Below are 24,994 nucleotides of genomic sequence, written 5' to 3' on the forward strand. Positions count from 1 at the left end.
GGCAATGTTTTTTTCATGCATTGATTTATATAAGATAAAAATAAAGTATGGTTTGAGTGGAATAATTTTTAAACACAAAGTAACAACAACAACTGTAACAATAACAACATATATATATAATAAAACAGGGGTCACAGAAACTGATACTTCTTAGACATCATCAATCAACTCATGTAACTTTCTTGATTTGAAGATTTTAGGTCATAGTTTCATGAAATAACTTGGTTAACTGGAGTAATACAGTTCATAACGTTTATTTTCTACACCCTAGTTTGATCAATAGTGTCTGGGGTCTTAAAAGTTTGTGGGTGACCATTAAAGATGAACTATTGGTCTCTACTGGTCTAGAGCAAAAGAGAAAGAAGGAAACCCAAGATTCAAAGAAGTAACTGCTCTATAAGACTGTCTACATGAACCACAGCCTCCTCTACCCTGAAAGCAGGAGAACTAGTTCTACTCTGATAGCAGGTGCCCCACTACCACTACCAACTTTCTGATCAGGGCCATAATAGGTGTTCCCTGACAGAAAGGGACAAAAAAGTGGACCAGAACGTTAAATTCTAAAAAAAATCCAGATATACTGGACCTTTGAAGACTAGAGGAATTCCTGAGACTATTGCCCTGAGATGCTCTTTAAAATTTGAACCCGAACTATTCCCTCGAGTCAAATAAATAGCAGGTTAGCTGATAAAGTAAAGAATATCTCCTTTGAGTACTACACTATTTTGAAAAATTATCTATATGAGACTAAACAGTCAACAATTACTCTAAAGCATAGGTGAGAAGGTTGGGAGGGAATGAGACTAGATAAGTGGGAATGGAAAAAATAGAGTAGAAATAATAAGAATATTGACACAATATAAAGAATGTTACATATGTCACTGAACACTATGTGTAAAAATTGTTGAATGGGAACCTGTTTTGTTGCGTATACTCTCACTAAGAATACAATATATAAAAAAACAAGGTAAAACATTGTTTTCATATTATAAATGAAGCAACGTTAACTTTTTAATTTATCCTTTTGCTTCTAATAAGAATTGCTTGTTTAACTTTTTTCCTACATTTCTATTTAACAGTTTTTTTTGTGTGTGGAAGTCTTTTTATTCTGTGATACTAACACTTAATAGATTTTATATATTGTAATCATTTTCTTTGGCGTATAATTTATCTGCAGATGTGTTTTGGTCTTCTTCCATATGGAAAATATAATTGACAGTATTTTCTTTTATGATTTCTGTATTTTCTGTCTTCTTTAACCACGCCTTCACTGAAACCAGTTATATACATTCTTCTTAATTTTTTTCTAAATTATTTATTTTTTTAAATTCATAGAAAATTCTCAGAAATGTATTCCTTCTTTTTAAGTTATGAATCATTTTTTACCAATTCCAAGAAATCAATTTGGAATTATGATTGGAAAATCAGCAAATTTCTACATTAATATAAAAGGTTTGATTTTTTATATTAAGTCTTCAAATCTAGGAAAATTGCATTGCTCTCCACATAGGCATGAATCCTTGAGTACCTTAATATTTTTACAGTTTTATGTGTACAGCGCCTCTAACTTTTCTGTATATTTTTACCAGATAGTATACGTTTTTATAGATGGGACTAACATTATTTCTAAGTGTTACTAGTATAAAGTTGAACGCTTACACTACATAATATGTTCATGTTATTTTCTTGTTTCTGAAAAGTGACTACTAGAACACAAAACTGAAATCAAAGATACAAGTACCTTCTTCTGAAGAGACCCCTAATATTTGCAGGCCACCCTCTTCTGAGTTTATTAAAAGTATTTGTACTCGTTCTGTTTCCCCCAGCCTTCAACTCCCCTTGTGCTTACTGCTATGATTTTTGCACTATGGTGGTTTCCTAGCCAAATAAGAATACTCCAAGAATATCACTGATGCTTCATTGAAATATGAGTCAAGAAAGGGAGATTAGTGCTACAGTCCCCAATTAAACATATAAAGACTTTCTGATCAGTCCTAAATGCCTGTTTTAACAAGAGAATTCAAAATGACTTGGAGAGAAACCGTTGAGTAGAAAGAGTTTAAGAGAGAAAGCAGCCAGTATTCCCATCATTTATTGTAGTAGAGAAGTGATTGTTCCCTGTAGACCAAATGGGTATCATGAAAATCAGCTCACTTGCCAACTGGTTTGTACCCTACTCAAGATGGCTACCTTGTGGGCAAGGGTAAATCAGCAGCAAATAACTACGGTGCATACTGCTGGGGACAGGAGCTGAGGGAAATGAACTGAGAGAGCCAGTTAAGTAACTACAAAGTGATGAGAGTCCTGAATGGCCATGGCCCCCTGAGGAGTTTACACATGTGCCTTCACGATTTGTACAACTTCTCTAAAGAAGGTATATGGAGCCAGTCATTGTTATTTAGAGAGGCAAAAACAAACAACAGTTGCTCTCAAGTGAATTCCAACACACAGTCACCCCATGTGTGCAGGGTAGAACTGCTCCATAGGGTTTTAAAGATGGTGACCTTTCAAAAACAGACTACCAAGCCTTTCTTATGAGGTGCCTCTGGGTAGGTTTGCTGTACCAGTCTTTCAGTTAGTAGTCAAGTGCTTAACTGTGCTAACTTTGTGCCACCCAGGGACTACTATCTAGAGAGGCAGTGACAACAAAAAGAGGTTCTACTACAGGTAGCCAGTTCTGTAAATATCCCCCACCTCCTTTTCTATTCCTTCCTCCCAGTTTCTCACCTAAACCCAAACCCACTAGAGGACCTGAAAACTGAATAAGGAAAGTGGGAATAGAAGCAGAGCCTGCTTTTTCAATCTCAACTAGAGGAGGAAATAGAGACTAAACTGTATGTGAGGATGAGGTCTTAAGACTCGTTGGTATGGTTAGATGTACTTATACGTGAAAATAATCAGAAAAAATGTAGGGTATATCTGAGATATTGTTGAATGATAGAAAAAGAAAACTTAGTAATTAAAATTTTAAAAAAACAAAATAATGTTACCATATTTTTATGCAAATAACGTGGACCTTTTGTTTATGTTTGTCAACTGCTCCCTCCCTCCCAGTTGTTATTTACTGTAAGTGCCACTATGCCAATTTTTTTTTACTTGTCACTGTAAAAAAAATTAGCATAGTACACTTACAAAAACAACTTGTAGGGGAGAGGGAGTTGTTGGCAAACAAACAGAAGTGTGTGTTATTTGCATAAAAGTACAGTATATTAAAATACCATAGAATTTCAACTGGTCTACAAATCCAGTAATACATTTATCTAGTATTAATTTTATCAAATTATTTTATGTTGTACTTTTTAAAGATGAGTCTCTCGAGGTTTATTGAGGTTTGTTGGTACATAATACCATCATGTATAAGCAAAACGTTTTCTCTCTTCTTTCCCAGAACTTAAACTACATTTTTAATCAGCTTAGTGAGAATTTAATTAAATAATCATCTAAGTAACAGGCTTCTCTGTCTCTTAGATGATTTTAATAGTATGATTTTAATAGTTGTAATATTATTATCTTATCAATTAAAAGACTGATTTTGGTCAGAAGGGTATGTTTTAACATATTTGTTTCTTTTTATTTCTTGTGTACTTGAAATTAAATTTAGGTATGGCTACTAAGTTTTTTTTGAATAATTTGTCAACACCTGGTGTATAATAATACAGTTTTATACACTTTCATTTGCTCATTTAAAAATTTATGTTGTTGTATTTCCTAAATTGAGCCATCTTTGCTCTGCTAGAATAAACATTACTTGATCACAATGTATTATTCTACCTATACGGTTTGAATTTTAAATTTTATTTAATCATAATTTCTTTAGAATTATTGTATCTAAGAAAATTTTGATCAGTGTATCATCTTTATCGTGCTTGTGCCACTCCTTTTAGATGCTTTGCTACAAAATGTAACATTTGCCTTTGATTTGAACATCTTCTAAAATAATAGGAAATAAAAAAAGGAAGGGGTTATATTATAGAAAGATATTTTGTGTTAGATACTAAATAAAAAAGTCATACTGACATGGAATATTAAGTTAATCTACAGAAGGAAAGAAATATTTCATATAATATCTATTTTTAGTTGAGATGGAAATATACCAAAATCTCCAGGATGTTTTTGACTTAGTTTTTTTTTTTTTTTTTGTCTTCTTGAAGACAATATTTTATATTAAAATGAAGATCAGGGTTATGTAAAAAATGAATGTAGCACACACACACACACAAACCTTGTAAAGGTGTGAGTATTGCTCATTTTTGTACAAATTTGGTTCTCTTAATGCTTTTTTTTAGAATTCTCTGTGTATTTTTGCCCAAATAAGGAAGGCTGGGAGCCCTGGTGGCACACTGGTTAAGAGTTTGGCTGTTAACCAAAAGGTAGGCAGTTTGAATTCACGAGCAGGTGCTTGGAAACCCTATGAGGCAGTTCTCCTCTGTCCTATAGGGTTGCTATGAGTCGGAATTGACTCAATTGCAATGGGTTTGGTGTTCTGGGATCTTAAGGAAGGCTGAAAATCAAACTCAACACAGAGGTCATGATACCATATCTTACCTCTACTTTGCTGAACCCCAACTTGCCATACCTTAGCAGTAGAAATAAACACAGTTCTTTGAATTAGCGGATTACAATTTGTTAGAGCAGGAAAACAAAAGAATATTCCTCTTTTATGGAGGATTTCTATTTCTCTACTACTTTCCTCTTTTTCTTCATTGAAATCAACATCAGTTCCCTTTTCTCCCTCAAAATGGTCACAGTAGCTAAGGTGATCCTCTTCAATTAGCCCTCAGTAGCCATTCTTAGCTAAGGTGATCCTCTTCAATTAGCCCTCAGTAGCCATTCTTAAAATAAAAAATAAAAATAAAAAATTTTATTTTTTTAGCCATTCTTAGTATTCCCTTCATATTGATGATAAATGACTTTTCATTTCTTAGGATACTACTTTACAAAAAGAAAAAACATGCCTTGAAGGATATGGATACACAAGCGAGAATCCCTGCCTTCTAGAGTTGATGGCTTTTATAACAATACTATCATAGATTTCTTTAAAAAAAAAAAAAAGTCAAATTATCTTATTGAACTTGTACCTATGATATACTTTTCTTCCAGAAACAAAAGATAATCACAGTTTTGGAAAATACGGCTTATACCCTGAAAACCATAATAGTAATTCAGAGATGTCTGTGGCTAATTCTGAAGATAACAACTGCAAGCTTGTATTATTGCTTACTTTTTCTTTACAGAATATGGGGCAGAGACCTTGTCTTTTTCATCTTTTGTCTTTACTGTGTCTAACACAGAGGCTTGCACATTGTAATTGCCCAATAAGTATTTACAGAATTAAATGGAACATTTTATCACTTGAAATGGCTCTTCTTGACACATTCTGTCCAGTGGTGAGACTTTTAAAAACTGAACATTACCTTGAATACAAATGTTGGAAATGCTGCTTGAAATTTAAACTAAATTTGAGCGGTTTAGACACTTCTCTTACTATTGTGTTAACAACATTAGAACTTTTTAATAGCAATTCATCATATGGCTTTTAGGAAAGAACATGTTGATCATCTAAATGTGATTGAATCAGGAACACTTAGGTTTGGCAACAAACTGGTTCACAGAATGATTGAGCAGTTGTTATAATGCTGTCAAGTCAAATAGGAGGATTAAATTCTTAAAAAAAAATTAGGATTTTAATGGATCTTATGTTTTTAATTTGGAGTATTCAGAGTTCAAACTGTACTCCAGAAGCTACTCAAAGCATAAGTGATCATTTGGCTGTTCAGATGTAAGTAGAAAAAAAAAAAAGTAGAAGATATCCATTATTAATAACTTTGCAGGTACGTGATTCTGTCTTTAAATGTATTTTGGTTCCTCTTTATTGAACTGACTTTTAGAATTTGATGTGGTATATAGAAATTAAGGAGCACTGGTGGCACGATGGTTGAGCACTCGGCTGCCAACCAAAAGGTAGGCAGTTTGAATCCACCAGTCACTACGTGGGAGAAAAGACCTGAAGATCTGCTCACACAAATATTTCAGCTTAGGAAACAGTATGGGGCAGTTTTACTCTGTCCTATAAGTTCACTATGAGTCGGACTCCACTGGACAGCACATAACAACAACATATAAAATTAAGTTTAAAGTCACAATTGTCAAGTTAAAATAGATTTGCAAAGGAAGTCTTTGGATATGTCTATTTTGAACTTGTATTCTATGTTTTTACTAAGGAAGTCAAGCTGCCCTTTGTTATTTATCTACTCTGATGAATTATGTAATTAGATCCAGGAATCACATCAACTGTTATATAGTGTAGCAATCTATATTTTAGTAATGATCTGCAAATTGTAGGAGGAATTTATCTAAGATCAGCTTATCAAAATCACTTGAAGGCATTGTTTTCTTAATTACATGTAGAATACCCCCATTTGTTCTCCATTCCCTCAGGCAGAAATGAAATACAGGTGAGGTTTTGTAAACTGAAACTCTTCCTCGAAAGCCTCCAGTACATAAAAAAAAAAAAAAACCCACTGCCGTCGAGTCGATTCCGACTTGTAGCGACGCTATAGGACAGAGTAGAACTGCCTGATAAGGCAGACCATTTCTCTGAGATCTCTTGGTATTTCATGTCAATGTCATCCTTTTTCTCTCAACTAGCTCCCTCTGCTTAGGTGTCTTACTTTTGAGGCAAGAGAACAGCAGCCCTGATTTTTCATTATGACTTGTCTGGCCCATCCACAACCCACCACTGAGGATAAGCCTCTTTGTGTTGCTAGTTTTAAAACTATCCATAGTCCAAATCTGGTGGGTTCATCTTCTTATATGGCATCCTGATGCCTCGTCCTTCTTCTTGTAGTCCAGCTTCTCGAGTTATTTGCTCAGCATACAGATTGAATAGGTATGGTGAAAGGAAACAACCTTAATACACACCTTTCCTGACCTTATACCATGCAGTATGCCCTTGTTCTGTTTGAATGACTGCCTCTTGATCTATGTACAGGTTCCTTATGAGTACAGTTAGGTGTTCTGGAATTCATTCTCCACAATGTTATCCATAATTTGCTATGATCCACACCGTCAAATACCTTTGCATAGTCAATAAAACACAGGTAAACATCTTTCTGGTATTCTCTGCCTTCAGCCAGGATCTGTCTGATATCAGCAGTGATATCCCTGGTTCCACGTGCTTTTCTGAATTGGGCTTGAGTCTCTGGAAGTTTCCTGCCAATATACTGCTGCAGCCGCTTTTTGAATTATCTTCAGCAAAATTTGAATAACAGTCGTATTAACTGGTCTTCCTTGTAAGCATATGAATATTATCCTTTCACTGACAGCACTGTACTTCAGGATGGATCTTGAATTGTTATTTTTGACAATGAATGCAATGCCATTCTTCTTGAAGTTGTCATTCCTGGCATACAGTAGAGCATGATTGTCTGATTCAGAATGGCCAATACAGTCCATTTCAGCTTACTAATACCTAGGATATTGATATTTATGTGTTCCATTTCATTTTTGATTATTTCCAATTTTCCAAGATTCATACCTTGTACATTCCTCATTCTGATTATTAATGCATGTTTGTAGCTGTTTCTTCCATTTTGATTCATGGCACATCAATGAACAAAGGTCCCAAAAGCTTGACTCCATATACGTCATTAAGGTCAGCTACACTTTGAGGAGGCAGCTCTTCCCTGGTTGTATTTTGAGTGCCTTCCAACCTGAGGGGCTTATCTACTGGTGCTATATCAGACAATGTTCCACTGCTAGTCCTAAGGTTTTCACTGGCTAATTTTTTTCAGAAGTGGTCTGCCAGGTCCTTCTTCCTAGTCTGTCTTAGTTTGGAAGCTTAGCTGAAACCTGTCCACCATGGGTGACCCTGCTGGTATTTGAATACTGGTGGCATAGCTTCCAGCATCACAGCAACACAAAGCCCCACGGTACAATAAACTGACAGACTCATGGGAGCATAGGTTAATGGAAGCCTATGGGTTATTTGTCAATGGGTTGGGTGTAATGATGTGTGTCTAGAGAGAGGCTAATGTGATAGAGCTACCTCTTCCAGGGGATTTGGGAAGGGCACATGCCACACACTACACCTATTAGAATTAAAATACGTGTGTTTGATCAGCAAACAGTTACCGAGTTCCAACTTCATATAATACACCCTGATGAGTGATGGATAAACAAAGGGTACAGTTTAAAGGCTGTCTACTATATAAAGATTACAGTATAAATGGGAACATTGAATGTATCCACAAAAACATATGTAATGGTATAAAATAATTTATGAAAATTATATACATAATTTTTTAAGATCTAGGGATTTAGAACTAAAAGGAGAATTTGTGGGCGATTTGTAGTCAGTGAAGATATAGTTGAAGGGGTCCAATTCAAGCTAAAACTTTATTAATCAGAAGTAGTTAAAATAATTTGGTTCAAGGTGATTGATGGAACAAAGGCTCTGACCTGGGTATCTAAATTGCATCCTTTTCCTACATGATTTCCTTTTGTGAACCTCATATAAATAAAAACAATTCCCATGTATTGTTAATTTGAACTTTAATATAATTTTCCCATTTACATTACTTTCTCCTTTTCTAAAAATATCAGTAACTCCTTAAACTAAGGAATCAATATCACACTTCTTGATAGATCCCATAATAACCAGTATATTGCCATAAACCAAGTTTGTCTATGGTTAAGTATTTATATAGTTTCTTACTTGTTTAATTTACTGCGGACACAAAAAATAATGCACTTAAAGTATATAAAGCTTGGAAAATTTTATTCTAGTTTTACATTTTCAGACTGTACTTACCTACCTAATTCATATAAAGCCCTAGTTTAAAAGTCCAATCACTTATAATGCATCTAACATCCAGTACAGAATAAGCCTAGTCATTTTCAGTGTCAACATATTTGAACTAAATTGTACAATTTCCTGTCACCTCAGCAACATTTGTCATATAAGCTCTCAACAAAGGATATTTCCTTGAATTTTAAATGCAAAGCATTTCTCTTGTATATGAGATAGACTTAATTTTGTGATATTCAATGATAAGTCACATTTGAAAGAAGAGAAGTAACAACTTGCAAATTTTTTAGCTTGAGAAAACCCTTTTATGCGTTACCAATTTCATAAACTAGGTTTGATTAATAAATCCATCTCCTTTATTTGTTTCTCTATCACACAATTTTAAAAGGACATAAAGCACAGTGAGATGTTTTTGTTATCTCCTCAATGTTGCCAATTTAACGTCATCGTACATTTAGCTTTGAAAATTACTTTTTCCTTAGAATAAATATTGAAATATAAAATGCTGATGTCACTAAATAGGAAAAAAAAAAGAAAGAAAAAGAAAGGCACAGCAGATCTGGGAACCAGTCCAAAGTGCTTCAAAGTGACTTTTGTGCCAAGCCAAAGATTTTTACCTGAAGCTATCAGTTTCTGGAGAAGAAAAAAGAAAAAGCCATCTTTGAAGATAACTCAGGAACATTACAAAATTATTAAACTCTAATGTGCACAATTAAATATGCCACCATATTTTTTATGACCACCAAAAAGCCATCCTACCAACCATTGGATGTGCAGTGAGCAACTGCAATTCAGGGACTCCTCAGGATAATTTACGCATACTTACAGAACACCCCCACGCCCCTCCTTCTGGCTGTGAACACATCACACAAAGCGGCGGAATAATCAAGGCAGGAGAATATGAAATCAGAAGAGCTTGAGTCTTTGTCAGGGCGGGGAATTCACTGGCAAAGATTAGGAAATGAGGTTATTGGGTGGTGCTAATCATCCTTAAATTAAGTCCAGCTCACCCTAAGGTCCAGCCAACTGCAATCAGTGACAATCTCTATTTAATTTGATCTTACTTTCTAAAAAATGCTTCAAGAAAATGGCACAGATTTCAACATGCAAAACAGAATTCACAGAAAAAATAAGGTTACTTTTATCTATGTTCAAATGTATGCAGATGAAATCAGTCCAATTGCCTTCACAATATATTGAATAGTTTGTGGCTTGTGGCTTGTGGGCCCATTCAGGTTTTTTTTTTTTTCATTCATGCTACTTTTTTTTTTTTTTGCTAGGGATTTTTTTTCATTTCACAAATCATATATCTATTTTGTCTATTTCCTTAGCAAAAGTTCCTGTTTTAACATCCTACTACCCCTTAGGAACTCCAGAAGCTGTCAATAACTACACCATCTTTGTGATTTTTCTGGTGATACTCTCTCCCCACCTGCAAGCTCTTTTGAACTCTTTACTTCTCCTGTAAAATTGAAATGCTCAATAATTCTTAACTTCCAGGTAGGATTAAGAGTGTCTTCAAAATTGGCACAAGGTTTAAAATTGTGCACCGGCAACTAAAAAACAATAAAACTTAAATCATGCCTTAAGGATTTCCTAAGTGAAGTAAGCACTTATGAAAATGGTATAAAAAAATCTGCTTCCCAATCTTGCCATTAGAATGAGTTGCTCCTAGATAAATACTGTTTTGGCAAATATCATATCTCAGGACATCAGTGAGCAAAGATGAATTAATTGCATTTACACAGGACAGACCTCCCCACAGAGGTACAATCAGCACCTCTAAAGAGTTCCAGTTTACAGAACAGGGATTAATTTGTACAACGCATCATCCATGAATAGATGTCGTTTGTCCCACAGAGGTAAAGCGCAACAATTAAGGATGAAGATTACAACTTGCAAGGGAAGACTGTGTTGACTGGTTATGGATATGGAGTGTCATTTGCAACTAAACACAACATGCAGAATATCTGGTTAAAAAGTGTTAAAAACTGGGAGATAAATCTATCATGTATTTTTTTTAAACATTTTGAGATATATCTACATATATATGTATGTGTGTGTGTGTATATATATATATATACACACACACACATATATATCACAAAACATGGATTATATATGGAACCTTGGTGGCGCGGTGGTTAAGAACTTGGCTGCTAACCAAAAAGTTGACAGTTTGAATCCACCAGCCACTTCTTGGAAACCCTATGGGGCAGTTCTACTCCATCTTATAGGGTCCTTATGAGTCAGAATTGACTTGAGGGAAACAACTTTTATATATATAAAAAAAAAAAAAAAAAGTATATAAGTACATATATATGTACATATTTATCACTATCTCTCTTAGAAGTAAGTTCAGAATAACATTTAGATAAAATATTTAAACAAATATTTATTTGAGCAGTATTTATAAATATATATATATATGTAACATCAAATAAATTCAGAGGCAATCCTATTTGGTAACTGGTCACATGTAGAACACATAGATTGCCTTTCATTCTACCACCTCCAAAAAACATTAGGTATTTATATTTTGAGTCCTCAAAGAAAAGATACAAAGTTTTTAATCCTAAATTCAAATTCCTTCATGAATAAATCCTTACAAGAAGAATAAAAACAGTATTAATATTAAGTGCACACTCATATTTTTCTACCCTTTATTTCTAGTAGAAAACTGGCAAAAGATAAACCTCTATTAATAGCACATATTTTATCATATATCTTTTCATTATAAGTTTTGTGCTCAGTCTCATCATTCTGTTGTTTCTATCTGCAGTGATGCATTTCACCATAGATGAACTGTTGTATATTATTGTAGAATGTTTAGGAACAGTTTCTGGCTAGCTGCTTTGAATTGCAAAGGTAGCCAAAGCAAAGTTGAATGCTTGGCAGGTTTTAAAATAATGAGTTTTTTTTTTTTTTTTTTTGCTTGAGGTAAAGTTTACACTCAAGTTAGTTTCTCATACAAAAATTTATACACACATTGTTATGTTACCCTAGTTGCTGTCCCTATGACTGCACATTCCTCCTTTCCACCCAGATTTCCCGTGTCCATTCAACCAACTCCTGTCCCTTTCTGCCTTCTCACCTTGCCTCCGGACAGGAGGTGCCCATTTAGTCTCGTTTATCGACTTGAACTAAGAAACACACTCTTCACAAGTATCATTTTATGTCTTATAGCCCACTTAATTCTTTGTCTGAAGAGTTGGCTTCAGGAATGGTTTTAGTTTTGGGTTAACAGAGAGTCCAAGGGCCATGTCTTCTGTAGTTCCTCAAGCCTCAGTCAGACCATTAAGTCTGGTCTAGTTACATGAATTTGAGTTCTGCACCCTTCTTTTCTTCTGCTCTGTCAGAGACTCTTTGTTGTGTTCCCTGTCAGGGGACTCATTAGTAGTCGCAGGGCACCATCTAGTTCTTCTGGTCTCAGGCTGATGGAGTCTCTGGTTATGTGGCCCTTTTTGTCTCTTGGGTTAATATTTTCCTTGTGTCTTTGATGTTTTTCATTCTTCTTTGTTCCTTGGGACGAATTAATGCATCTTAGATGGCTGGCTGCTCGCAAGCTTTTAAGACTCCAGATACCACTTACCAAAGTGGAACGCAGCACATTTTCTTAGTAAACTTTATTATGCCAATTGACTTAGATGTGCCCTGAAACCATGGTCCCCAGAGCCTCACACCTGTTACACTATCCCTCGAAGTGTTTGGTTGTGTTCAGGAAATTTCTTAGCATTTGGCTTAGTCCAGTTCTGCTGATTTCCCCTGTATTGTGTGTTGTCCTTCCCTTCGCCTAAGATAATTCTTATCTAATATCTAGTTAGTGAATTTCCTTCTCCCTCCCCCCCCAACCTCATAACTATCGAGATATGTTTTGTTCTGTGTTTAAATCTTGAGTTCTTATAATAGTTGTCTCATACAATATTTGTCCTTTTGTGGCTGACTAATTTCACTCAGCATAATGCCTTCCAGATTCGCCCATGTTTTGAGAATTCATTGTTGTGTTCTATCATTGCACACTATTCCATTGTGTGAATATACCATAATTTGTTTATCCATTCATCTGTTGATGGGCACCTAGGTTGTCTCAATCTTTTTGCTATTGTAAGCAGTGCTGCAATGAACATGGGTTTGCATATATTTATTTGTGTAATGGCTCTTATTTTGCTAGGATATATCCCAAAGAGTGGGATTGCTGGATAATGGTGCTTCACTTTCTAGCTTTTTAAGGAAGTGCCAAATCGATTTCCAAAGTGATTGTACCATTTTACATTCCCAGCAGCAGTGTATACCAGTATAAGTGTTCCAGTCTCTTCACAACCTCTCCAACATTTATTATTCTGTGGTTTTTGGATTAATACTAGCCTTTTTGGGGTGAGTGAGATGGTACCTCATTGTAATTTTGATTTGTGCTTGTCTAACGGCCAATGATCGTGAGCATTTCCTCATGTGTCTGTTAGCCACCTGAATGTCTTCTATGGCGAAGTGCCTGTTCATATCCTTTGCTCATTTTTTTAACTGGGTTATTTGTCTTTCTGTGCTTAAAGTTTTGCAAAATCTTGAGTATTTTAGAGATTAGACCCTGATCCTATATGTAGGCCAAATATTTTTTCCCAATCTGTAGGTTGTCTTTTTTTCTCTTTTGGTGAAGTCTTTGAATGATCATAAGTGTTTGACTTTCAGGAGTTCCCACTTATCTAGTTTCTTTTCTGGTGTTTGTACATAGATAGCTTATGTTTTGTATTCTGTTAATGACGGGTATTAGGGCTCCTATTGTTGTCCCTATTTTTTCTTCCATGGTATTTACCATATTATATTTTATATTTAGGTCTTTGATCCATTTTGAGTTAGTTTTTGTGCATGATGTGAGGTATGGGTCTTGTTTCATTTTTTTGCAGATGGAAATCCAGTTATGCCAGTACTGTTTGTTAAATATACTGACTTTTCCCTGTAAAATAATGAATCTTTTTAAGAAATATATTTTGATATTTGTAACCTAACCCAATGGTTTTTCAAGTGCAGTTCATGGACCAATACTATCAGTATCACTTATAGTATTGGTGCAAAGATAGAAAGTAGAGCAGTGACACAGAATAGCGCTCAAAAACAGAACTAAAAACATTACTAGACTAATGAACAGATTGATATTGCACTTCAGAGGGGAAAACCAAAACCAAAACCGAACCTACTGCTGTTGAGTTGATTCTGACTCATAAAGGATTACCATTTCAATAAATGGTTCTAAATTCATTGAACTGAGTTTATGAACTAAGTTATAATCAAGAAGTGTTTATATATATTATAAAGGGCATATGTGATATATATGATAAGTATAATATATATAATATATATCTATATGTAGACATTGTTAGCTGCCTTTAAGTTGACCATGGACATGGTATCCCGTGCACAATGGGATTGTACCATTATGATTCATTGTCTAATTCTTGGAAGTAGCTCACCAGACATTTCATCCTAGTCTGTCTTAGTCTAAAAGGAAGAAATGATGAAGTAAAAAAGTTGAACAGAAAATTTAAAAAAGTAACTCAAGAAGACAAAGTATTATAATAACATGTGCAAAGACCTAGCATTAGAAAACCAAAAGAGAAGAACGCACTCAGCATTTCTCAAGATGAAAGAACTGAAGATAAAAGTCAAGCCTCAAGTTGCAATATTGAACTATTCTCTGGGCAAAATATTGAGTGACACAGGAAGCATCAAAAGAAGGTGGAAGGAAAACACAAAATCACTGTAGCAAAAAGAATTGGTCTTCATTCAAACATTTCAGTAGGTAGCATATGAACAAGAACCTATGATACTGAAAGAAGAAGTCTAAGATGAACAGAAGGTATTGGCAAAAACAAACCTCCAGGAATTGATAGAATACCAATTAAAATGTTTCAACAAACAAATGCAATGCTGCAAGTGCTCATTCATCTATGCCAAGAATATTGGAAGACAACTACTTGGCCAACCAACTGGAAGAGATCCATATTTGTGACCATTCCTTAGAAGGGATGGTCCAATGGAATGCAGAAATTATCAAATGGTATCATTAATATCACATGCAAGTAAAATTATGCTGAAGATAATTCAAAAGTGTTTGCAGCAAAACATCGATAGGGAAATGCCAGAAATTCAAGCCTAATTAGAAGAGGATGTGGAATGAGGGATATCATTGCTAATGTAAGACGTATCTTGGCTGAAAGCACAGACTACCAGAAAGATGTTTAGTTGTGTTTTATTGACTATGCAAAAGCATTCGACTGTGTGGATCATAACAAATTATGGGTTACATTGTGAAGAATGGGAATTCCAGAGCACTTAATTGTGCTGATGGGGAACCTGTACATAGACCAAGAGGCAGTCATTCAAACAGAATAAGAGGATACTGCATGGTTGAAAATCAGGAAAGATGTGTACCAGGGTTATGTCCTTTTACCATATTTATTCGATTTATATGCCAAGCAAATAATCTGAGAAGCTGGACTATATAAAGAAAAACACTGCATCAAGATGGAGGAAAACTCGTTAACAACCTGAGATATGCAGATGACACAACCTTGCTTGCTAATAGCAAAGAGGACTTGAAGCACTTAACAGTGATGATCAAAGACAACAGCTTTCAGTGTGGATTACACCTCAACATAAAGAAAACAAAAATCCTCACAAACGGAGAGATGAGCAACATCGTAATAAAAGGAGAAAAGATTGAAATTATCAGGATTTCATTTTACTTGTCTCCACAATCAATGCCCATACAAGGAGCAGTCAAGAAATCAAAGGACATATTGCATTGGGCAAATCTGCTGCAAAAGATCTCATTAAAGTGTCTGAAAAGCAAAGATATCATCATAAGGACTAAGGTGTGCCTGACTCAAGCCACGATGTTTTCAATCACCTTGTATGTACGCAAAAGGTGGGCAATGAATAAGGAAGATCAAGGAAGAGTCAATGCATCTGAATTATGCTGTTGACAAAGAGTACTGAATATACCATGCATTGCCAAAAGAATGAACAAATCTGTCTTGGAGAAAGTACAGCCAGAATGCTCCTTAATGGCGAGGATGGAAAGACTATATCTCCCATATTCCTGACATGTTAACAGGAGGGACCAGTCCCTGAAGAAGGAAATTATGCTCAGTAAAGTAAAGGGTCAGTGAAAAAGAAGAAGACCCTCAAGGAGATGGATTGGCGTAGTTGTTGCAACAATGGGCTCAGACACAGCGCAGATTGTGAGAATGGCACAGGACAGGGCAGTGTTTCTTTTGTGGCTGTGGTCATTATGTTGTGAGTGGGAACCTACTTAAGAGCAGCTAACAACCACAATAACAACAGGTTTCATAGTATTCTCTAGGGAAAAATTAAATTTAGGTTGTATCTTGTTCTTTTCCTTCAAAATTAAAATAGAAGATATTTGTTTTGAAGGGAATGATTTAAGAGATTAATAAATGAAGTGACATCATCAAAATTATAAAATAAGAGCAATGTAGTTTAATCTTCTCTCTGCTGGTGTCTTTTTCTTATGTATCCTGCATTTTCTTTTCCTGTTATTCATTGTATTAATGCAACACAGCTCTTTGAAATTGAGAGAGAACAGCTTCTATGGTGGAGAAATAAAAAGTCTGTACTTCTAACTTAAAATTTCATTTGTCAGTTGATTAACTGAGCTTTTTAAAATGTCCAATTCTGCTTATTCAATTTCAAGAAGAAAATTAAATATATCAATTCCATGTCCTTTCCCTGAAGCATTCTCTACTCATCCAAGTGTAAATTTTTTGTTCTATCTGAATGCAATCACACCATAGTGCCCATTAAAAATAACAGAAATTACTCATCTAATTTACCATTGACCACGTAGAAAATTTTCCCCACAAGGGTCATGAAAGATACAAAAATCACCACAAGAGAGAAACTGTCGTAATGGACTGCTTTTCTAGATTTTTGGCATCTGAAAGAAAAGGACAATGATATTTTAACATAGGGCTATTTAACATATAACATGGACATTCCAGAAGACCATTCAGTAAAATATTTTTCTCTACAGATAGAAAAGGAAGCAAAGCAGTATCTGAATCAGAGGCAAGTGTAGAAAAATAAATAAATAAATAAATAAACCGTCAAACTTGGGACTGAAAAGAAACATAAAGTTGCTAAAAGACATAAACAGGATCAATTATTCTTTTTTCTTCCATAAAATGTCTTATTTTATTTTATTTTTTATTGTACTATAGATAAAGGTTTACAGAAAAAAAAAACTAGCTTGTCATTAAACAGTTAGTACACTTATTGTTTCATGAAGTTGGTTAACAACCCCACGACATGTCAACATTCTCCCTCCTCAACCTTGGGTTCCCTATTATCAGCTTTCCTGTTCCCTCCTCCCTTCTAGTCCTTACCCAGGGCTGGTGTGTCCCTTTAGTCTTGTTTTGTTTTATGGGGTTATCCAATCTTTGGCTGAAGGGTGAACCTCAGGAGTGACTTCATTACTGAGCTAAAACGGTGTCCGGGGGCCATAGTCTTGGGGTTTCTCCAGTCTGGGTCAGGTCAGTAAGTCTGGTCTTTTTTTGTGAGTTAGAATTTCATTCTACATTTTTCTCCAGCACTGTCTGGGACCCTCTATTGTGATTCCTGTCAGAGCAGTCAGTGGTGGTAGCTGGGCACCATCTAGCTGTACTGAATTCAGTCTGGTGGAGGCTGTGGTGGATGTGGTCCATTAGTCCTTTGGACTGATCTTTCCCTTGTATGTTTAGCTTTCTTCATTCTTCCTTTCTCTTGAAGGGGTGAGACTAGTAGAGTATCTTGGATGGCCACTCACAGACTTTTAAGACCCCAGATGCTACTCACCAAAGTAAAATGTAGAATATTTTCTTTATGAATTATATTATGCCAATTGAGTAGATGTTCCCCAAGACCATGATCCCCACAGCCTTCAGCCTGGAAATTCAGTCCCTCGGGGAGTTTGGATGTGTCTACGGACTGGTGGCTTAGTGGATAAGAGCTACAGCTACTAACCAAAAAGTCGGCAGTTCAAATCTACCAGGCGCTCCTTAGAAACTCCTGTTCTACTCTGTCCTATAAGGTCGCTAAGAGTTGGAGTCTACCTGATGGCAATGGGTTTTGTTTGGTTTTTGGTATGGAGCTTCCATGACCTTGCCTTGTACAAGTTGTGCTGGCTTCCCCAGTATTGTGTACTGTCTTACCCTTCACCAAAGTTACCACTCACCGATTGTCTATTTAGTGTTTTTCCATCCTCACCCCTTCCCTCCACCAAAACCATCAAAGATTGTTTCTTTTCGGGTGTAAATCTTTTTGTGAGTTTTTGCAGTAGTGGTCTCATACAACATTTGTTCTTTTGTGATTGACTTATTTCACTCTGCATAATGCCTTCCAGATCCATATTATGAGATGCTTCACAGATTCACCATTGTTCTTTATCATTGCGCAACACTCCATTGTGTGTATGTACCATAATCTGTTTATCCACTCATCTGTTGATGGGCATCTAGGTTGTTGCCATCTTCTAGCTATTGTGAACAATGCGGCAATGAACATGGGTGTGCATATATGTCTATTCCTGTGATGACTCTTATTTCTCTAGGATATATTCCTAGGAGTGGGACTGCTGTATTGTATGGTATTTCTATTTCTAGCTTTCTAAATATGCACCATATCATTTTCCAGAATGGTTGTATCATTTGACATTCCCATCAGCAGTGCATAAGGGTTCATATCTCCCTGAAGTCTCTCCAACATTTGTTATTTCCTGGTTTGTGTGTGTGTGTGTGTGTGTCAGTAATGCAGGGGTGAGATGGTATCTCATTGTGGCTTTGATTTGCATTTCTATAATGGCTGGTGATAACGAACATTTCCTCATGTGTCTGTTGGCCACTTGAATGTCTTCTTTCATGAACTGTCTGTTCATTTCCTTTGCCCATTTTTTAATTGAATCACTTGCCTTTTTATTGTAGAGGTGTTGGATTTCCCTGTAGATTTTAGAGATTAGAATTTTGTCTAATTTGTAGTACCCCCAATTTTTTTTTCCCAGTTTGTAGTTTCTCTTTTTACTCTTGTGGTGAATTCTTTTGATGAGCAGAAGTACTTAATTTTTAGAAAATCTCACTTATTTAGCTTATCTTCTGGAGTTTGTGTGTTGTTGGTTATGGTTTGTATCCTGTTAACGCCCTGCATTAGGGCCTCTAGTATTGATCCTATTTTTTCTTCTATGAACTTTATAGTTTTTGGCTTTGTATTTAGGCCTCTAATCCATTTTGAGTTAGTTTTTGTGGATGGTTTGAGGTATGGGTCCTGTTTCATTGTTTTGCAGATGGACATCCAGTTTTCCCAGCACCATTTGTTAAAAAGACTGTCTTTTCCCCATTTGATGGATGCTGGGCCCTTGTCAAAGTTCAGGTGACCATAGGTGGATTGATTTACATCTGGGTTCTCAATTCTGTTCCATTGGTTAATGTATCTATAGTTGTACAAATACCATACTGTTTTGACTACCATAGCTCTATAGTAGGTTCTGAGGTAAGGTAGCGCAAGTCCTCCTACTTTATTCTTTTTCATCAATAGTGCTTTACTTATCTAGGGCTTCTTCCCTTTCCCTATAAAGTTAATAATTAGTTTTCCACCTCTTTAAAGAATGTTGTTGGTATTTGGATTGGGATTGTGTTGTATTTGTAAATTGCTTTGGGTAGAACTGTCATTTTTACAACGTTGATTCTACCTATCCATGAGATGGTATGCTTTTCCATTTACATAGATCTCTTTTGGTTTCTTGCAGTAGTGTTTTGTAGTTTTCTTTGTACAGGTCTTTTACATCCTGGTTAGATTTTTTCGTATTTTATTTTTTTAGTGGCTATTACATATTACATATGGTATTGTTTTTGCAATTTCCTTTTCACTGTTCCCTTTATTGGCATATAGGAATCTGATTGATTTTTGTGTGTTTATCTTGTATCCTGCCACTCTGCTGAATCTTTCTATTAGTTCCAGTAGCTTTCTCATGGAGTCTTTTGAATTTTCTATGTATAGTATCAAATCTTCTGCAAATAGGGACAGTTTAACTTCTTCATTACCAATTGGGATGCTCTTTATTTCTTTTTCTTGCCTTATTGCTTTAACTAGAACTTCCAGCACAATGTTAAACAGGAGTGGTGATAAAATGCATCCTTGTTTTGTTCTTGTTTTCAGGAGGAATGATTTCAGCCTCTGTCCATTAAAAATGATGTTGGCTGTTGGTTTCATACAGATGCCCTTCATCATGATGAGAAATTTTCCTTCTATACCTATTTTATTGAGAGTTTTTATCAGCAATGGGTGTTGGACTTTGTCAGATGATTTTCTGCACCCATTGAGAAGATCCTGTGATTCTTTTCTTTCCTTTTATTTATGTGGTGGATTACATTGATTGATTTTCAAATGTTGAACCATCCTTTCATACCTGGTATGAATCCTAATTGGTCGTGGTATATTATTTTTTTGATATGGGGCTGAATTCTATTAGCTAGAATTTTGTTGAGAATTTTTCCATCTATATTTATGAAAGATATTGGTCTGTGATTTTCTTTTTTTTTTTTTTTTTTTGTGGTGTTTTTGCCTGGTCTATGCTGGCTCCATAGAATGAATTCAGAAGTATTGCTTCCTTTTCTATGTTCTGAAATAGTTTAAGTAGTATCGTTGTAAGTTCTCTGACTGTTTGGTAGAATTCTCCAGTGAAGCCACCTGGTCCAGGGCTTTTTTTGTTGAGAATTTTTTTATTACCTTTTCAATCTCTTCTCTTGTTATGGGTCTATTCAGATTTTCAACATCATTTTGTATTAGTTTGGGTAGATAGTGTGTTTCTAGAAATTTGTCCATTTCCTCTAGGTTTTCCAATTTGTTGGATTATAGTTTTTCATAATACTCTGTTAATGATCCTTTTTTATTTCAGTTGAGTCTGTTATGATGTCCCCCATTTCATTTCTTTTTTGTGTTATTTGCATCCTCTTCTGTTTTTCTTTTGTCAGTGTGGCCAGTGATTTGTCAATTTTGTTGATCCTTTCAAAGAACCAACTTTTGGTTTTGTTGATTCTTTCTATTGTTTTTCTATTCTCTATTTTATTTATTTCTGCTCTGATCTTTATTATTTCCTTTCTTCCAGTGGCTTTGGGCTTCTTTTGCTGTTCTCTATTTTTTCGAATTGTGTAGCTAATGTTTTGATTTTGTCTCTATGTTCTATTTTGATGTGTGCATCTATTTCTATAAATTGACCTCTAGCACTGTCTTTGCTATGTCCCAAAGGTTTTGGTGTGATGTGCTTTCATTCCCCTTTGATTCTAGGAATTTTTTTTATTCCATCTCTGATTTCTTCTATTACCCAGTGGTTTTTAAGCAGGGTGTTATTCAGTTTCCATGTAACTGATTTTTTTTCCTTTCTCTTCCTGTTGTTATGGCATTGTGGTCAGAGAAGACACTTTGTATTATCTCAGTATTTTCAATTTTGTTGAGGGTTGCTGCATGGCCTAAGATGTGGTCTATTCTGGAGAAAATTCCACGTGTGCTGGAAAAGAATATGGACTTTGTAGCTATTGGGTGGAGCGTTCTATATATGTCTATGAGATCAAGTTGGCTGATTGTGCCCTTTAGCTCTTCTGTATCTTTGTTCAGTTTCTTTCTAGATGTTCTGACCTTTACTGAGAGTGGTGTGTTGAAGTCTCCTACCATTTTTGTGGAACTGTCAATTTCTGTTTCCAGTGCTGTTAGAGTTTGTTTTATATATTTTCTAGCCCTGTCATTGGGTCTGTAGATGTTCATTACAGTTATGTCTTTGTTTCTAGGGTATGTCTCTTGTAGACAGCATATTGATGGATCCTTTTTTGTTGTTGTTCGTTTGTTTTAACTACTCTGTCACTTTCTGTCTCTTTATGGGTGCATTTAGGCCATTTACATTCAGTGTAATTATTGATAGATGTGAGTTTATTGCTATCATTTTGTAGTGTTTTTTGGGGGGTTTTTTTGTGGTGCTGACTTTTTCTTTTTTCCTCTTATTCTCCTGTGCTGAATTCCTTTCGTTTGTGGGTCTTTTTTTTTTTTTTTTTCATTTCTTTTGTTTTTGTAGATTTTACTGAGACTTCATGTTTTTCTACTTTATTTTGATGAGCACATTTGTTAACTTTCTTTGTGGTTACCTTGAAATCTACCCTTTTCCTCCTAGGTTTGAGCCAGTCTCTTATTAGTCGGTATCACCTTGCCTTCCTGTCCATTAGAAAGTTCTCTACCTACACCATTTATTCTCTCTTTTATTGTTCTGATGTTGTTGTCATTTACACATTAACCTCTCTGGTTCCCTGTTGTAATTCTTTTGGTTTTAGACAGTCCTTGAGAGTTCATTTCCTAGGTTGGTATCTGGCTGGTACAATCTTGTATCCTAAATTCAGGCTGTGTTCTGATGTTGTTTGTTCTCAAACAAAATGACTTCCTTTAATAATTCTTGTAAATTTGGTTTGGTTTTTCCATATTCCCTTAATTTCTTTTTATCTGGAAAAGTCCTAATTTCACCATCATATTTGAATGAGAGTTTTGCATGATATATTATTCTTGGTTGACAATTTTTTTCTTTCAGTGTTTTGTATATTTCATTCCATTGCCTTCTTGCCTGCATGATTTCTGCTGAATAATCAGAGCTTAGTCATATTTTTGCCCCTGTACTTGAGTTTTTGTTTTTCTTGAGCTGCTCTCAAGATTCTCTCTTTGTCTTTGGTTTTAGTGAGTGTGATTATGATATGCATTGGTGATTTTCCTACATAAGGTTCATTGAGCTTCTTGAATGGTCAGGTTTTCATTTTTCATTACATTAGGGAAATTTTCTGTCAGCAATTCTTCAATGATCTTCTCTGCGTTTTCTGTTTTCTCCCCCTGTTCTGGAACTCCAATCACTTGCAGATTTTTGCTTTTGATTGTATCCCACATAATTCTCAGGTTTTCTTCATTTTCCTTCATTCCTCTTTCTAATTTTTCTTCAAATAAAGTTGTTGCCAAATGTTTGTCTTTAATTCACTGACCCTGTCTCCTGTTGTTTCAAATCTGCCCCTTAGTCCTTCGATGAAACTGTCCATTTCTGAAATCTTGTTGTTTATCTTTTGGATTTCTAATTGCTGTTTTTGTATGATTTCAGTTGTGAATTTATTTCGGCATTTTGTTCCTGTATAGTTTTCCTGAATTCTTTCATTTTTTTTGTCTGTATTTTCCATGAATCTGTCTGCATTTTCCATATATTTGTCTATTTTTACCCTCATTTTTCCTGCTTTTTGCTTCAACTCTTGGATAAGTTTGAATATTAAGGATTTGAATTCCCTATCAGGTAGTTCCAGTACTGTTTCTTCTACTGGAAGTCATTTGATGTTTTATTTTGGATGCCTACTGGAACCATCCTGACCTGTTTTTTAATATGTTTTCATATTGTCTATTGTCTTTGGGACATTCAGTAGTTATTGTCTTCATTTATTGATTTTAGATTTGTTTGTTTCATCCTGCTTTCTTGTTTTATTTGGTTACATCTGAACAGGTGGGCTGTGCATTCTTTGTTGTTTGCTCATCTGTAGGCATGATACTTTTCACTTCCTTGGCCAATGGGCAGGGTCAGTGACTCAGTTATGGTGTAGCAGGGCTGTTCCAGCTGAAGGGAGGGGCTGGGATGTGCTGTTTGCGAAACGTACTAGAGCCGGCAGGGCAGGCTTGGATCAGTGCAGGACAGGTTCCAATAGGCCGTGCCTGTGCTGCTCAGGGGTATGATGTTCAGTACATGGTGCAGGTAGGCAGGAAAGAGGGGGGCATGTATGACGTATGGAGCTAAGGTGGGTATGGGAAGAAGAGAGAAAGGAGAGAGAAACAAAGAGCCAAAAACAAACATACAAAAATTTTTTTTAAAAAAATAAAGGAGCTTGCTGTTGGAGTGGAGAGATGAGAAAGCAAGAAAAGGAGAAAAAGAAATAGGAAAAGAAAAAAAATAAATAAAAATTAGAAAGAAAGTAAAGCCCCTAGGGGCCCCAACAGTGTGGCTGCAAAGCCAGGAGAAGTGGCTCCCAGGCCACCCAGCACAGTCTGGCTAAAAGTGGCCCCCAAGCTGCAAAAAGAAAACAAACAAAAAGAACAAAAGAAAAATTAAAAAAGGAAATGCCACCATGGTTCCCACTGGCGTGGCTGCAGAGAATGGGGAAGGGGCTTCCAAGTCAAACAGTACAGTCTGGCTAGAAGAGGCTCCCAAGCCTCAAAAAGAAAAAGAAAACAAACAAGCAGAACGAAACAACAAAAAAAAAGCGGGGGGGGGGGCGCTCTGGGGATCCCACCAACATGGCAGCTCAGTCAGCTCAGTCCAGCTAAGCAGTTCCTCAGCTGAGCAGCATTTCACAGCCTTTCAAGAAGAAGCAAAGCTGGCACATGGAGTCAAGTGTTCAAGAGAAAGGAGGGGGGATGGTGAGAGGCAGGGAGTAAACCGAAAGAAGCAGAAAAAAGTAACACCTGCAACAAAGAAATGGCACTGATGGAGCCAGCCAGTGTATGCATGGTGAATTCAAGTGGCATGGGCCCTACTCTTCGTGGCTGGCTGAGTGACTACAACCAGCTAGGAAGAGGTGGAGACCAAGAAGCAGCGGGGAGAAGGACGGGGCATGGGAAATCGTATATCACTGGTTACCAGGTGTTCTGTCTCCTGCTGGGAGCTCCATGAAGCTGCTTTCCCGTACTCCCTGTTCGCCAATCTCTGATGTAGGTAGGGTGAATCCAAGAAGTGCGGAACCTGCACTTCCTGGCCGGCCAAGTGACCACAGCCAGCCAGGAATCTGCAGAGGCTGAGCAGTGAGGAGAAAAATGAGGGGCAGGAAAGTGAACATTATCTTTGGTTACTGGGTGCCCTGTATCTTGCTGGGAGCTCAGTGAAGCTGCTTTCCTGTGCTTGCTGTCTGCTGATCTCCAACAGGAGTCCAAGATGGCGAATCCATGCTGCATTTGCTGATAGGGGACCTCTATACATATTTCTCTTAGCTCTCTGTTCTCTGTCAGTTTCTTATTCCATTTGATGCTTGGCTGAGTTCTTTATCTCTTCATTTGACATTGAGGGTTCCAAGACTGATGTTTGTCTCTGTTTTACTTAGTTTTTCAGGCCTTTGCTGTGAAGGGACCACATGGTGTTTCTGTCCATAG

This window comes from Elephas maximus, chromosome 1, assembly GCF_024166365.1.
Source record: "Elephas maximus indicus isolate mEleMax1 chromosome 1, mEleMax1 primary haplotype, whole genome shotgun sequence".
Taxonomy (NCBI): Eukaryota; Metazoa; Chordata; class Mammalia; order Proboscidea; family Elephantidae; genus Elephas; species Elephas maximus.